The sequence below is a fragment of the Triticum dicoccoides genome, chromosome 7B (genome assembly GCF_002162155.2).
Source record: "Triticum dicoccoides isolate Atlit2015 ecotype Zavitan chromosome 7B, WEW_v2.0, whole genome shotgun sequence".
NCBI lineage: Eukaryota > Viridiplantae > Streptophyta > Magnoliopsida > Poales > Poaceae > Triticum > Triticum dicoccoides.
The window spans coordinates 499935258-499940432 of NC_041393.1; positions in this window are offsets into that span (position 1 = coordinate 499935258).

Consider the following 5175-nt stretch of genomic DNA (forward strand, 5'->3'; position numbering starts at 1 on the left):
GACCATCAGAATACCAAAAGCATAGTTAATAGTACAGCCAGCTGATGGCTATATGACATTACCATGTCATCTATAGCCAACCTTGTAGCCTTCAAGTATAAATAGTTTGATACAAAGATGTACTATTTCATTAATACATGGCCCACATTTCACTCCCACATAGTATCTAGGAGCACGTGTTGCAGCTGGCTCTTATTCTATAGTCGGCTCCTCTTCTCTCCTCTCCATGTCAGCAAAAAAATAATATTTTAACCCTTACAGTCTGCTTACGTAAGCTTATTATACTTGCTCTAACCAAACTAATTGTCGGCGCGAGGATTCCCGTGTCAAGGTCATGCTTTCCATTCCGTGGTCCAGCTTGACAATTAACCCAGTACAGAACTGATACAATCCATATTAATGAGCTCACGCCCTCAGTTCGATTCGAGTACACCCTCCATTCATGTGCTGGGCATTTCAGGAGGAGCATCACAATTTAGGCGCAAGAAGATTGGACTAGGCAAATAATTTGAACCATAAAAAAGCCAATCATCAAGCAAATCTCTATTTCCAAAACACTTCAATATATTCACATTAATAGCTACTCCCGTCGGTCCGGTGTGTAGGGTTCACTCTCAAAAACAATTTGTTCCGTTTTAGTGTTAGAATAAGGCCAGTTAGGCTAATTGATACCACCTAATTAATCTAAACTTTCAAAATAAAAAACATATATGATATGAAAATATATTAAATGATAATTCTAATGGGATTGTGGTTGCTAATATTCTTTTTATAGAATTGGTTAAAATTTAAAAATTAATTAACTCAAGCACTACTAGAAAAAGGGCTATAGATGGAATTGACACTAATGGCCCGCCAGACAAATGGTGCGCCATTAGTATATACTAATGACGCACCACCTTCTAATACGCCATTAGTGTTGAAACTACTAATGACGCACCTGGCCCAATGTGCGCCATTAGTATCAATTTTTTTTTGAACTAGTGCGCCTGTCCAAACATACTAATGGCGCATCCAGACGAAGTGCGCCATTACTAGTTGTAACTAGTAATGGCGCACCTGTCAGAAAGTGCGCCACTAATGTTTTTTTTATTATTTTTATTCCTTTTTTGGCAAAACTAGTAATGGCGCACCGTGGGACAGTGCGCCATTAGTATGTTTTTTTTTGCAAAACTACTAATGGCGCACCACCAGAGGGTGCGCCATTAGTAACCTGGATTACTAATGGCGCATTTATGGTTGGTGCGCCATTAGTAAGTGGGCAGCAACAAGATATTTTGGACAGCCTCTCCTCCCACACTCACTTTCTCCCCACTTCATTCTCTCCACCGCCTCCTCCTTGTCTCGGGTGCCTCCTCTTTTTCACCTCATTTCCACCATAGATTCATTCAAATTAAGTGGTTAAATTACCTTGTTTTGATACGTAAGTAAGGGGGGAAGCTATATTTATGTTGTTCTCCCTACAACAATGTGCACATGCACTTTTTATGGCCTAGCTAGATCTATGTATGTTCGTGGTGTTGCATATGTTTGTGGTGTTGTATATGTGTTTGTGTTTGGAGGTGTACCGGTATTTGAAATGCGATAGTTGCCAATATTTTGCCGGAATGTTGATTCATTTCCGTTTCGGCGAGAATTTTGGCATTAAGCATTCTTTTTGGTCCTATTTTTAGGGAAAGTCATGCCAAATTTTTTTTTGGTTCTAAAATATCGTTTTGCTCTACCCCGCAGGCGACCATGGTCCGCACGATGACTGAAGGCATCGTGAATAGGTTTTTGAGGTCCGCGAAGGCCGAGATGCTTCAAAAGAACGAGACGGAGATAAGATGTCCGTGTCGAAGATGCAAGCTGAAGAGCCTTATTGCGGACCCAGATTCCGGGCAGGTGCGGGACCACCTGCTCTTGCGTGGTTTCATGGATGGCTATCGGTGGCAAGGTGATGAAGATGACTACGAAGTCGTCCATGGGGGCCGGGCAAGAAATGAGGAAGGGCAGCAAGACAACCACCGCGGCTCGGGCGGGCGAGAAGACGAAGAATCCCCAGGAGATGATCACGACGGTGATGTTGTACACAGTCATCATGTAGAAGATGCACGACATGATGATGATGCCGGCGGAGCAGACGACGCTGGACCATCGATGGGCTGGGTGCAGGACCCTCATATTCAAGAGCTGCTTCTCAAGCAGACGGATAACGCAAGAGCTGCCGCCCGAGAGAAAGCCAAGATGGATCAACTTGAGTTAGACGCAGTTACTCCATTGTATGAAGGATGCAGGCCCGAGGATACCCGCCTGAAAGTAACGCTCATGGCTCTGGAGATGAAGGTAAAACACAAAATGACCGACGCATGCTTCGACGAGAACATGTCATTCTGGCACGAACGTCTTCCCAAGGGGAACAAGTGCCCGACCAGTTTGGAGGAGGCGAAGAAAATCGTGTGTCCTCTGGATTTACCGCATGTGAAATACCATGTGTGCATGAACAATTGCATCATTTATCGGGACGAGAACGCGGAGTCTACCATATGTCCAGTGTGCGGCGTCACTCGATACAAGAAGAGGAAGAAAGCTCCTCAATACATGAGTATGCTAATTGAAGGGCCGAAACAACCAGGGAACGACATCAATCTGTATCTGGGGCTGCTAAAAGAGGAGCTTGACACGTTGTGGTAAACGCCAGCCAATACGTGGGATGCCGCAGAGAAAGAATATTTCCCTATGAGAGCCGCACTACTCACGACGATGCACGACTATCTTGGTTACGGATATCTCGCGGGGCAGGTAGTCCACGGATTTTCTAGATGCGTAAGGTGCATCGATGACACAATGTATCGCCAGCTAGATAGAGATCCCGGGTCTTCGAAAACCGTGTTCATGGGACATCGAAGGTGGCTTCGCGACGATGACCCGTGGAGGAAACGCAAGGATCTGTTCGATGGTGAAACCGAACCCCGAAAACGCCCGTGTACGAGGAGCGGCGAGGAAATAGACAAGCTGTTGAAAAATTGGAAAGACTGCCCACTGCCGGGAAAGAAGCAAAAGGCGCCAGAGCCGGGAAAGAAGCAAAATGCGCCAGAGCCGCTGCTGAAGGTATGGAAAACGAGGTCTGTTTTCTGGGACTTGCCGTACTGGAAGATCCACCGTGTGCCTCACAGCCTTGATGTCATGCATATCACGAAGAACGTGTGCGAGAGTCTTCTTGGTACCCTGCTCAACATGCCAGAGAGGACCAAAGATGGGCCGAAAGCAAGGGAAGACTTGAAATCAATGGGCATCAGGCAGGAGCTTCACGCTAATGATGATGATGATGATGATGATGATGATGATGATGAGGCGAAGCAGGACACAGAAAGTCGTCGCAAAGGCAAAAAGGCCAAGAAGACCGGAAATGACTACCCTCCCGCGTGCTTCACTCTAAGTCAGGAGGAGATCGAGCAGTTTTTCACCTGCCTCCTAGGAGTAAAACTTCCTTACGGTTACGCGGGGAAGATAAGAAGATACCTAGACCCAGCGAAGCAGAAGTTCAGTGGGATGAAGTCTCACGACTGTCACGTGCTGATGACGCAGATACTTCCAGTTGCAATCCGTGGGATCATGGACGCGCACGTCCGTGAAATGCTATTTGGCCTACGCAACTTTTTCGACGTCATCTCTCAGAAGTCGATTGGCGTGAGGCAACTCAGAAGGCTACAGGAAGAGATCGTGGTGATACTATGCGAGCTTGAGATGTACTTCCTGCCCGCATTCTTCGACGTTATGGTGCATCTGCTGGTCCATATAGTGGAGGATATCATCCAACTCGGGCCGACGTTCCTGCACAGCATGATGCCGTTCGAAAGGATGAATGGTGTCATCCAAGGATACGTGTGCAACATGTCACGTCCAAAGGGAAGTATAGCCAGGGGCTTTCTGACCAAAGAGTGCATCTCCTACTGCACGAATTATCTAGGCATCGAGAACCCCGTTGGTCTGCCCGTCAACAGGCACGTCGGCAGGCTCGCTGGATGGGGTCACCGTGAGGGTCGCCGCGAAATGCATGTCGACTTAGAGGGTCGACTCGCCGACTTTGAAAGAGCAAACCTAGTCGCGCTACAACACATAGACGTGGTCGATCCTTGGGTGGTAGAGCACAAAACCTTTATTAAGAAGACGTACAATGACCGAGGCCAACAGAGGACGGACGGAGATATAATCAAAGAGCACAACTCATGTTTCACGCGTTGGTTCAAGCAGAAGCTTCTGTCGTACCCTTTACATGAGGATTCTTCCGCGGAAGAACAACTCATATTCGCCTTGTCACAGGGCGCCGAGCACAACCTGACGGCATATGAGGCGTACGATATCAACGGCTACACATTCTACACCGAGGCCAAGGACATGAAGAGCGATGGTTATCAGAACTCCGGGGTAACGATGGAATCGTACACCGGTAATGACAAAGACAGATACTACGGAAGGATCAAGGAGATCTGGGAGCTGAGCTACGCTGGAGAGAAGGTCCCGATGTTCCGTGTCAGATGGGCGAAGAGCGTCCTAAAAGAAGACCGGTATTTCACCACCATGGTTATACCCGAAGCCAAATCCAAGACCGCGGGCGCAAACGTCACCGCGAAAAATGAGCCATGGGTACTGGCTTCCCAAGTTGACCAATGCTTCTTCATTACCAACCCGTCAAAGCCCAGTCGTGTTGTCGTGAGGAGAGGCAAAAGGAAGATCATCGGAATGGATGGAGTAGCCAATGAGCAAGACTTCGACAAGTACGGCGACCGAAGGATCGAACATGACGACGATAATGAAGTAGCAGCATACACCACAAGAAGAAGCAGGACCACCCTACCTAAAGGACGTCCGTTCCACAGAAGAACTCCGTTTGCGAAAAAGAAGGGCAAGAAGATTGTGAATAGATAGCTAGCTAAGATCGATTGTATTTAAATCGTAGCCTTCATTTCTCGATTGTATTTCATGGGCACTTTTTGAACTATCATGAATATTTTCAAATTTCATGGACACTCGATCTCGATCCCCCTCCATCTCGATCGCTATCCCACCTCGCCAGATTCGGTCCCCCTCGCCGCCGAGCACCCCCCGGTCCACCGGCCGCCGCCGCCGACCCCCCGCACCCCTCCCCTACTCAACCGCCGCCGCCGACCCCCCGCACCCCTCCCCTACTCAACC